General features: G+C 28.2%; 1 protein-coding gene across 1 annotated transcript in view; it reads left to right on the top strand.

Moving 5' to 3' along the window:
* The window catches only part of LOC126746648 (metabotropic glutamate receptor 2-like), a 593,383-nt gene that overhangs the window by 149,058 nt on the left and 431,813 nt on the right, over positions 1-12,512 (top strand). The window lies entirely within an intron of this gene.

Here is a 12,512-nt window from a genome sequence, read left to right as displayed (position 1 = left end):
AAATTAAAAATTTAAGATTCCTTGAAAATATATGTGTAAGTAAAATTGTATAATTAATAGAAGAAAAGAGAATATATAAAATGACAAGAAAAAATGCATAATTTTTAGATTACTAATAATATCCTAGCATTACTAATAGCCGATAAAAAGAAGGAAATAATAAAAGGCATTTTGACTACATGACCACCGATTAGATCCAGAATTCATTGGATAGGTGAGAAAAAAATTACATGATGTCTGAAGAAATTGTTTTAGTGTAAATCCAATTAATTATACTCAATTTCACTCCTATTTTAACAAGAAGGAAAGAGTTCCATCGTATCCATCGATTTACTCTTTTTCTAACTTCATGAAATATGGGTTAGGACAACTGTCTAATGATTTAAAACTGCGGAGAAATCATTTCATTTAATGACATAAAACGAGCAATTACTTACTAATGCATGCTTTGGTCTTTGCGTGCTTTAATCTAAAATGCAAATGGGTAATAAAGGTTTTTTAATTTTAAATATCCTTTTATAGGAAAAATAGATGATTTATTAAAAATACAAATTTAAAAAATTTTGTTAAAAAAGCTTTAGAAGTTTCAGTTGGACATTTTTTTTTACTCTCTGTTTTTTATTTATACTTGGCTATTTCCATCCTTTAATATACTCATCCAAAAAACTATAGTTTACCTTTTCTAGGTTTATGTCGTTAATAGTTTTATGTTAGCTACTTTTACCAGAAATTTCCTATCCAGCTTTCTTAAAATATACAGGTCTGGCTAGTTTAAACCTTGGGTGCGGAAATCAATGTACTATCTTGCTATAATAACTATCAAGTCCCAAATAGAAAAGAGAACGAAAGGGCTTCTTGCATTCCTTACTCCATTCTAACAAGGTTAAATGTAAAAAATTATTTTAATTGGGCTCTATATGGTTTTAAGATTGGCATTCCATTAAATTATATAGGTCAAGATAAAGAATATTTAATTAAACAAACAAACATTTTAGGCAACACTACATATTGCATTAAATTTTTAATAATTTTTTCAATAAGCATTCTTATCTCAAGAAGTACGAGGAACTTCTGCATGCCTATTTTTATATTTTTCAGTAAAACCTTCGAATTGCTTCCAGCAGTAATCCATATAATAGAAAATGTAGCCAGCATTCCTCTCCTGGAAATATTACAGAAAAATTAAGCATGCATGCTATATTCAGCATTTTTTATATGCCAGACATGAATACGCTTTTATATTTTTCTTCGCAATGAAAGGAAACTGGAATGGTTTCCTCCTTAAAACCGGGAGGGTTACTCCATAAATTGTAAGCGCTTACAAAATAGAAGAGTATTTTTCAAAAATTATTCGGTTTAAAAGTGTATTATTCTAATATACATAAGATGTTATAATAGGTAATATAGAAAAAAAAATTTATAAAGCCAACGTCATTATTCTATGTTTAATTTAAATAAATCCATGTCACACTTTAAGTAACTTTTCACTTGTTTTTGAATAAACAGGTCTGGGCAATCCCTCCACTAATTAAAAAGACTTCGAATAAAATTGAAATTAAATAACTAATAATAAAGAAAGCAGGAATGTAAATTTTTCTTATTATTGACTTAATTTAAGAAAGATATTAGCCTGTCATGAAGACAGCAAATTTTAATAAAAATGATGATTACCAACTGCAAACTAAATATCTTATAATATTAGCAATATATATCAGTAATAATTAAGACATAACATAAATGCCTCCATAACAAAAAATATTCTTATTATGATGAGAGGCATTTAGCACTCGCCTCATAAAGTTTTTCTTACGAGCAGTGAATTGATTGTGTAAATTATGACTTAAGAAGCTGATCTATATTTAAGCAAGCCTAGTAGGTAATAAGAGATACCATCCTCTTTACAACATTAACTCTAAGTGAAGTTACCCTTAAAAAAACTATCCTATTATTAGTCTGTTACTTACTAACAAAGAATATTAAAATTGTTACAAAAATACATTATAGATACATTATTCATGTTATTAGCATCTGATATTTCTAACTATTTTAACCTAAATAGAAGATTTGAAGCAGGTTTTCCATAGTTAGCGAAAATTTAAATAGTTATTAGCATTAAAATATCAGTTATTTACAGAACTTTATATTTACCAAATTTACAAGTATATCTAAATAAAAAAGCCAATTATGCAAAGACCAAAATATACAGGAGACAAAAATGACTTTAATTCCCTTATAAATATTTCAGGTATTCAACGCCACTTGGTTTGTTTATATTTTTTTTGGTGTTATTTTTAATTAATTATGATGACAAGGAGAAGTAGAATAACTAAATTCTGAGACTGAAAGAATTAATATACTTTATTAAATTAAGTTTAAGAGCATAACTTAAATGGGTATGATACACATTTTCCTGCAATGTTTAAATAAAGGAACAACAACAGTAAACAATTTTATACTAGATCAAAATTTAAAAAAATTTATACTTTATAAAATTATTATTTATATAGATTATATAGATTATAAATAAAGAGAAAAAAAGAAGATTTCTACCATACCAGCAAAAAAGCCAAAATTAAAAGAAAAATAAAGAAAAAGAGAAAGCAAGATGTACCACTTATATTTTTAGCGAAAAAAGATTTTTTTCTAAAGGAGAAGGTCTTAAATGTAAATGCTGATAAAGAAGATTTTAAAAAAAATTTTATATGAACACTTTTTAAAAATTATCAGAAAAAGACGAGGTTACTACGAGTTTATGCAATTTTTTGTTAGGTTATTTCTTAACCTAAAATCGTGTTTTTCTTAGCATAAGAGGAGAAATTTAGATCAAAAGATTAAAGGGCTAGAGATAAATGAGAAGATATATGAAAAATACTATAAAATATACTTCTTTCAAAGATAAAGCATCAGTTTAAGTGACCAAAGAAATAGAGAAGGAAAAAAATTAATGTTAAGTTTAAAAATTTTATAGCTTACAATTTTTAAACATTTATTGCTAATGGAAAACTTTACCAATCAAGAATTGGCGGATATGCATTTGGCATATGGAGCAACAAACTGCAATGCACAAGCAGCATCGCGGTTGTATTATGAACGTTATCCCGAACGACAGCATCCTGGATACAAAAAGTTTATTGCGGTCATCGGCGGCTCGTTGTGACAGGCATGTTTAAGTCCAAGATGCATGATACTGGTGTTGCTCTAACCGTAAGAACGGTCGAATTTAAAGAGGAGGTGCTTCAGCGAGTTGCCGATGAACTATCAAATAGCACACGTGACGTCGCTAACAATATAAATATGAGTAATGCTTCTGTTTGGCGGTTACTACACGAGCAACAACTCCATTCTTACCACTTCCAGAAAGTTCAAGGTATGACTGCAGCCGATTATCATCCTAGAGTTCAATTTTGTCGATGGCTTCTGGATCACATTATTGCACAACCAATTTTTTTACGATATGTTTTGTGGATCGATGAAGCCTCTTTTATAAGATACGGTATTTTTAATAGTAGGAATAGCCATGTTCGAGACGAAGAAAATCCTTAAGCAATTTTTCCAAGAAAACATCAAAATCGTTGGTCTGTCAACAATGGGCAGGTATTGTTGATGATTATTTAATTGAGCCATACCTTCTACCGGAACGGTTAACAGGATCTATTTATTTGCGTTTCTTGGAGGAAGTTCTCCCAGAACTCCTTGAAAATGTTCCACTAAGCGTTAGAGCGCAAATGTAGTTTCAGCATGATGAAGCGCCGGCTCAATTTGCTATACAAGTACGCGAGTATTTGGCTCAGCGGTTTGGGCACCGTTGGATTGCCAGAGGTGGAGCAGTTTCTTGGCCTCCTAGGTCACCCGATTTAACGTCGCTCGATTTTTTCTTGTGAGGACATGTAAAGTCTTTAGTTTACGAAATTCCAGTAGAATCAGAGCTAGACTAAATTGGACGAATAACAGCAGCATTTGAAATCATTCAAAACGAGGATCAAATTTTTAGTGTAGTGCGCCGAAATCATGTGCGGCGTTTAAATCGGTGTAATGAGGTCGGAGGAAAACATTTTGAATAATTGTTGTGATGGTATCATATACAAAAGGTAAAAATAAATGCATCAGATCCTATTTAGGTAATTAATATTTTTTCTAAATTTAAACGCGTCTTAGGGTCGCCTTAGTGGCGTAGTGATACATTTCCGGACATGGGTTCCTATACTCAAATGGATTCTAGTGTTGCACTGAACAACCCCTAGAAGTTTGATCCCATAGGTTTGAAACACCCTGTACTTATAACATTCACTTTAATACATTACGTGAAGTTATCCTTAAAAAAATTAGCTTTTGATTAGTCTGTTAGTTACTAATTAAAAATATAGAAGTTTTTACAAAAATACAATATAGAAACAGTATTTATGATTTTTCATATTATTTTCTTAACTATTTCAACCTAAATAGAAGAAATATTTTTTTTTATTAGTTAGGGAAAATTTAGATATTTATTAGTTACAATATTGAAAAGCTATTACTTTAAAGCTAGCCTAAGTTTAACGTCATATTATTCCTAATTAAAGTATCAGTTATTTACAGAACTTTATATTTCCTAGTATTCAAAGTCTTTTTATGAAGCTGAATTTCGTTTTTTCAGGTATATCAGGTATTTTTATCATATATGTTAGTCAAATGATTTACTTATTATTTTATTTATATATTGTGAAGAAAAGGAAAACTCTATTATTTAGTAAATTTTCAGTCTGAAAAAACGAAGACGCTTTGTTAAAGCATTTCTAAGAGCATAACTTAAATGTACACGACACACATTTTCCTATAATCTTTAACTAAAGGAAAAATAACAGTAAACAATTTTTGATTAGGTTAAAATGTAAAAAAAATTATACTTTATTAAATTATTAAAGAGATCATATAAAAATTCTGCAAAGAGAAAAAGAAGAACAATATTTGTACAAGCAAGAACTAAAAAAAAATGTTAAAAAAGAGAAAGCAAGATTTACAAATTATATTTTTAGCCTAGAAGTTATTTTTTTAAGGAGAAGGTCTCAAATAAAAATATTGATAAAGAAGAGGATTTCTAAAAAAAATGTAAGTAATGTACATTTTTCTAAAATTATCAGAAAAAGGCGAGCCTATTACGAGTTTATGCAATTCCTTGTTAGGTAATTTTTTTACCTAAAATCGTGTTTTTTTAAGCAAAAGAGGAAGGATTTAAATCAAAATATTAAAGTGCTGCAGGCAAATAAGAAGACACATTTACATAGATAAAAAATACCCTTATCCTTCTTTCAAAGGTAAAGATAAAGCCTCAGATTGAAGTGACCAAAGAAATAGAGAAGCAAAAGAAAGAAGAATAATATATTAATAACTAATGTTTAATACTTCATATAGTGATTTGTACATTTAATCGTTTTATTTAGTATATATTTAATGAGGGTGCTTTAGTTTCATTTTCTGAAATATTAATTATTAGCACTAAATGAAATATAATCTCTTAGAAAAGACATCATCTATCTTTGAACTTTTCTCTAAGTCCAACTTTTGTTATTAAATAAATAAGCATTGAAATGCATTTAATAGAATTGCTGAATGAAGTTAATTATTTTTCTTTATCTAATACCCTTTTATAATAAATCTAATATAAATCTTGGTACAGGTAATTTTTGTTCTTAGAAAACCTGTAATTAGTTAAGCAATGAAAGGCAAACATATACATTAATTTTCACTAAATGAATTTCAAGGAATAAATTATTAAATACAAATCAGTTGCAGGTTGGTAATATTTTTTTTATATTTTATTTTTATGTGATGAAGTATAAAAAGAAGGATTACTAGAAAATATTGGAACTAAACAAAATAACAAGCCTTGATCTTAATTACTAAATGGAACGTCCATTTCATTAATATTGGCAAAACAAGAGAATTTTAATTTTCTATACCAGATTCTTGTCCCTTAAGGAAGGAAACTGTATTAAAAGTTTTAGGGAAAAGTAAAGGCATAACTAATTAGAACCTCTGATTTATATGATTTAAGTTGTTTAATAAAAGTAATTTATTTATTGTCTTGTGACTTATCTTAGATTTTATAATATATTATATGAGTCTGTGCTTTATAATTCTAACTTGAAATATAAATATATAAATGTATATATGTTGGCTAAGTTAAGGCAGTGATAATGGAAATTAAAAATCTTCTAAAGGATAATGTTTTGTCATCTGTGTATAAGTGTCTCCAGTTACAACATAAAGAAAAATTAAACATAAATTTGTTGCATTATTTATATGGTTAAAAACATATTGATATATCACAATATAATTAGATATATTATCATAAACTTAGTTAAAGCCTGATGATAAGGAATGCAAATATATTTTAAATTATTTGGACTTGACTCTTATAGAAGCTGTGTGACCGAATACAAATAAATATTTGCTGGGACCATTTTTTTTTTGTGACTTAAAAATCAAAGTTATTTAAATTATTTATAATCAAACATAAAACTACAGATAATTTTTCTATCGCCTTAATTATATTAACTAAAAAGCAACATATTTAACCTACGAGCTTCGCGGTTGAATACAAAAATTATAGTAAATTTGAAAATTGTTCATGCTGACAAAACTGGACTATTTCAGTAGAAAATTTTTGGTAGATAATGGAGTATTTAAATAGAAAAATTTCTTAACATACAATCACTGTAAAATTAATAAAAAATTAAGCAAATAACAATACATTACAAAGAGTATTCTTAATGCTATAAGCAGTTAAAATAATCTATTTGCAAACTTCAATGAGTTATAGAGAAATACATGCAACTTATACAGTAAATAGAATGAATAAGAAAGCCAAAAATAATGGTATTAAGAATATTTGCAATTAGAAAACAATGCGTCAACGAATTAAATATTGAATTAAATATTGATTTGAGCATTGTCCCAGAAAATAAAAGGTATAGTTTAAAAGTTTAATGTCGTATTTAGTAATATCTGATATACTCTTATATATAAAATATTACTTGTAAATAACAAAGACCATTTTACTGATTGTTGTTTGGAAAATCCAATTCTTTTAGGCCCTACTACAAAAAACGGGTTAATAAAAACATTTAAAACTTTATAAAAGAAAAAAGATCCTGGTGTTGATGGTATGACATTAGAAACAACTAAAGTGTATGATAAAAATATATTTAAACCATTGGTATACAACACAAATTTAGAATTTAGCACAGACACTATCAAAAATGACGTAGAAATCAATAACTAATTCCCATACAATCAATTCTTAGATATCACTTATATCAAATATAACCAAAATTATTAAAAGGATTTTTAAAAATTTCAACGGTATTTACGATAACCATTACGGATTCCGTGATAGAAGTCTACAGAGGATGCTATTATAAATCAAAGACCTCAATATGCATTTTTTTAGATCTCTCTTAAGCATTTAATACAGTTAATTACAACATATAATTAAAAACGTTAGTAAGTGATGGTATCAGAGGAGATACACATGATTTTATAACTTATTATCTTTCAAGCAATCAAGAGACCGTAACAATATGTGGCACCAAAAGTGCATCTCAAAAAAGTATATTTCACGTTTTCCTTTATACTGTAATTGACTGGTCTGATATAATTAAATATGCAAGAAAAAATGATAGGATGATACTGCAGAAAAACACTTTTTTAAAATAACCAAGTGATTTAAGTAATATAAACTCTAATCTCTTAGTAGACATTAATTTTGTAAATTATTTATCATACCTACCAAATATGGAGCATAAATACTTTGAAGCTATAGAAAAATGTCGAACTTTTATTATTACTAAATTAAAAAAAATGTTCTTATACTCAACTTTTCAACTTTTTAGAGATTCCCAGTTCTATTGCTTTAACTTGTTATCAGAAATCAATGATAACCAAACAATTATTAAACAGGGAGTGCATTCATATGCCACACGATCGGTCAAAGGAAAGCGAGCCGATTAATGAAAAATGGAAAAATTTTCAGGTCATCTGTATTTCGAATATTATGCCCCAAAGGCTTACAATATGCTACCAAAGTAATAAAAGTTAAATTACACTTAAAGCCTTTTGGAAAAGGAGTTGCAGATTGGTTTCGGAAGACAAATATATCATGATCTATTAAAAGAATAACTAGTGAGCGAATAAACAGTAACGGAAATTGTCAAATTAAAAAATAAATAAAATAAAGGCAACAATTTTATTTGTTGTAAGGAAAGTAGAAAAAAATTATTTATTAAAGTTTTGAATACATTTTAGAAGCTCTCGATTTGCATTCATCATATACTCGACTATTTATCACCAGTATCACCAACTGTGACACATTTTTATAATTACATTTTAATATACTAATAATTTTACATTTTGAATAATTATACATTTCTCCATGTTGAGCTATTCGACTTATCAATATTTAATTGGATTCTTTGACACAATCTGTAATTTAGTCTATTTTTGCAATTACATTGAGTGACTAAAACCATAAATTTCTTTTTTACCTTGTACTAACAATAAGCAAAGAGCAAACTATAATAACTTTTAGAAAAATTAAACGTGAGTCCAGTATTTAATTATGCCTGTGTGTTTTTTCCAATATAAGTAGTTCATGGCTAAGTGTATTTTTAGCATATAATTTTATTAAGTTCATTAATTTTATTCCTGTTATCTTCAATCTATGAGATGCGGCAGCTTAAACTTGTTCAGGCTCTCGACTACTCTCGACCGAAGTTTAAATTGGAGCCTTAATTAAAAATGCAATTACTTCAAGACCCCGTCATGTCTTATAAGTATTTATCTATCAAAACAGGGGTTAATAGGGCTATTTTTTAAATAATTGTGTACAATTACCCTTTGGTAAAGCTTGTAGTGGGTGTAGGTTATATTATAAAAAATTGTTACTAAGTCGTCTTTAATTGGCCCCCAGAAAAACTTTCTATCATATAACGTAGAATTTTACACCATAATTACTGTATATGTGTTATTTATAGATGTTATCCGCTAAAAAAATTGCCAAACAGGCCTTTTACAGAGCTCAACAGCAAGATTCCGTATATAGCTGGAATTACTAAGCAAGAACATGCATAAAACTAATTATAATCCATGCGGCCTTCACCTTTATGAATTTTAAATAGGTTGTATTCTGTCAGCAAATTTTAATCACTTTGAATGTTAAGTAGGGGGTTGAATGTTTTGCGGGATTAAGGTTGTATTTGACGAGGCAGTTTGAGTTTGTATTAAATTCAAAATGCTTGCCTCTTAAATGTTGTTTTTGCAAAAAACATTAAACGCACTTCATAAAGCAGTAAAAGAGCTTTCAAAAAACTAATTCAATTAGCTCTAGTAAAGAATTTAAATTTTTAAGAATTAAATTAAAAGAAAACTAAAAATGTATACGTTTTTGTGGATAAGATGGCCAAAATTCATTTTTTTCCTCAACTCTGGATACTAAGCCTTGTTGTCATTTATGTTTGAAAAAAGTATATTCTATGATATGCGTATGATTTAAAATTTTTTGCATGTTATAGAACATAAATTATTTTTCTTTAATTTATATTTGTTAACATGGTTGCTTTTTCCTTAGTGATTTTAATAAATGTTTTAAAATATGACTATTATATGGCGCTATAGGTATTTCTGCTGAAACAAGTGCAATAATGAATAATCCTCAACGGATCGCGGAAAAAGCTAATATCTCCATTGAGGCTTTAGGCATTTGGGAAATACTTTTTTCAACTATCGGACTTTTTTCGGAGTTGAGATGGGGTTGATATCTGAATTCATTGGTTGGAGCCTAATTGGTCCAAGGGAGGTATATACTTTTACTTCTTATTCTATATACACTAGGAAAGTAATTTGTGTTTTCTATGGATTGACTTCGAATCTTAGTTAGTCATTCTATCTTGAAGCTGGTTAACTGGAAGTGAGTTTCATCCAATTTTACCTGGATGTAATACTTAGTATAATGAATTTATGATTATATGTTAGGACACGAAACTGCGCTTGCTAAATATGAAGAAAATCAGTTAATTGGTATAAAAAGTTGTACCAAGCTTATAGATTAGCTTGGTATCTCATGCATTTTGACGAAGATCTGACTAAAGTCCAGTAAGTTTTGGGCAAAATAATAAATCTGTTAGTACTCAGTGGGAGTTAATTAAAATTTGGGTTAGTATAGTTCAGTTCAGAGATCTATTAGAATCTTTGATGTGACGCGAATAGTCCGTGTGCCGGTGCTGCTTATATTGTCACATGACATGCATGTTTAAATTGCAAAATTTTATGTAGAAAGAGTCATAAAGTAATATTATAAGCGATATTTAAACATTCCATTAAATAAATAAATATTTTTTGTTTTTTAAGAATTTAAACATTTGATTCATAAAGTTTGACTACATGCGCCCACGTACTATTTTGTTAGACGTCTGACCTCAATCACAGCCACTCAAGCGTGAAAAGTTGCACAGGTCCGGCCTTAAAATTTATTTGTATTTAAAACTTTATTATTCGGGATTTTTTGGTTTAATTTTATTAAGTTAGAAATTCAGGATAGTTGACATCAAGATAATATTTAATTTAGTTATAGATTTAATATATTTCCTTTTTTTGGGTATTGAGATTATTTTTATTTGATGGTTATTATTAACGGGGATTTTGGCTGCCACATTCAATGTCCTGTATTATTTTTTTTTTATATTAATACATATTATGATATATTATTATATTAATATACTCATGAAAACCCCATCTCTATATTTAATACCAATATCTTTGGATAACATGTAATTATGTAGTCAGAAAAGTGAAAGTACAGTACAGTCGCACTGAAGCATTTGGATACTAAAACAGATTTAAAAAGTGTACACGAGTAGCAGAAATAATTTTTAAATTTAATTAATAATAAATTTACAATTTTTTTTAAAATAATCTCAACTCAGGTGTAAAATAGCCTTTTTTCTTCCAGTGAATTATGAAAGAAGTAGTCTTGTCTCTCTGGGACAGAACAAGTATGGCAGTAACTGTAAAAAAAATAATTAAATTGGTTTTATAGTGTCTCTGTAAAACAAATCATGAACAAAAAACTGTAAAAAAAATTAAACTTGTTTAATTAATAAAAAAAGGGTTTTCTTACTATAACAAAAAAGGGACTTTTTCCGAGAGAATGCAGGAAGAAGCAGCTTTTATTGTATCGCTGAAGGACAAACAGAGGCAGTAAACTGTAAAAAAAAATTAAACTTGTTTAATTATTAAAAAAAGGGTTTTCTTACCTTATGCAACAATAACTAATTTAGCCACAAATCTTCAATTTCTGCATCAGATTCATCATTATCCCAATTTATAATGAAACGGTCCCCTCTATTCAAAATAATCTGATGCAAATTACGATATTCCTGTTCATATCTTATAATTTTTTCCTCAGACTTTCTCCACTCTTCCTCTCCTAAATTCATAACTTCCTCCTTAATCAAATTTATAACTTTTTTATCAAATTTTGGGTACTTATTTTTCCTGCGAATTCTCCTTTTTAGTTGTCCCCAAATCAACTCGATAGGATTAAATACACAATATTATGGAGAAAGTCTGAGGACAGTATGACCATACTTTTTAGCTATGTTATCTACTACATACTGCTTTTTCCATGACTTGTTATTTACAACTTCCTATAATTGTTTCTTTGTATAAGATTCATGAAAATAGAGTTCATGTTTTAATACAAATGTCTCAATTTCCAATTTATGTGAAGATGTGTTTGGGATTTTTTCAGAAAGCGTTGAATGGTATGATGCATTATCCATAACAATCACACTGTTTTCCTTTAAATTTGGAATTTAAACATGTATATTATGCGACAATAAATACGACATAGACGCACGGACTATTTAGTGCGGCATCTGCGACACATCAAAGATTCTAATAGATCTCTGAACTGGACATTATAATATTTATCAAATAACCCTTTATGCCAGTATCGTTAGAGATTATTGGTGTTGTCTTGGATGGTTTCTCTTTGGACGATTATATTTTTCTAAAAGGTTTGCCTGAATTCTTTTTTACGGGTGTAAAAAATATATAAATCTCTTTCTGCAAGTTGTTTTTTTTTAGAAAAGCCTCAGAATAACGGAGTCTTGAAGGGCGCTTATTCTGTATTACCTATTATTGGTGAATAGATAATAAAGGCCATATTTTACAATAAACACTGTCCTAAAATATATATTGGTGAGAGGTAGATTTTGGGACAAATGATTGGTAGGCATATGCGTTTCTTATAAGCATATTGAATAAATGCTGCTTCTGATGATCAGCTATATAAGCTATATATTCAAATTATTTCAAATGCCAAGGTATTTGAAATGATATGAAAAAAAAATAAACAAATGAATTTGAAAAAAACAACAAGCACTTTAGAACAGATAAGATATTGTTTTTATACATAGACATACTGTTTTTATTAAATGTGCCTTCGCATTGTTGTGTATATTGATGATCCTTGT

The sequence above is a fragment of the Anthonomus grandis genome, chromosome 17 (assembly GCF_022605725.1).
Source record: "Anthonomus grandis grandis chromosome 17, icAntGran1.3, whole genome shotgun sequence".
In the NCBI taxonomy this organism is placed as follows: domain Eukaryota; kingdom Metazoa; phylum Arthropoda; class Insecta; order Coleoptera; family Curculionidae; genus Anthonomus; species Anthonomus grandis.
The sequence above is the reverse complement of the archived record's forward strand: the minus strand, read 5'-3'. Positions and strand labels throughout refer to the sequence as shown.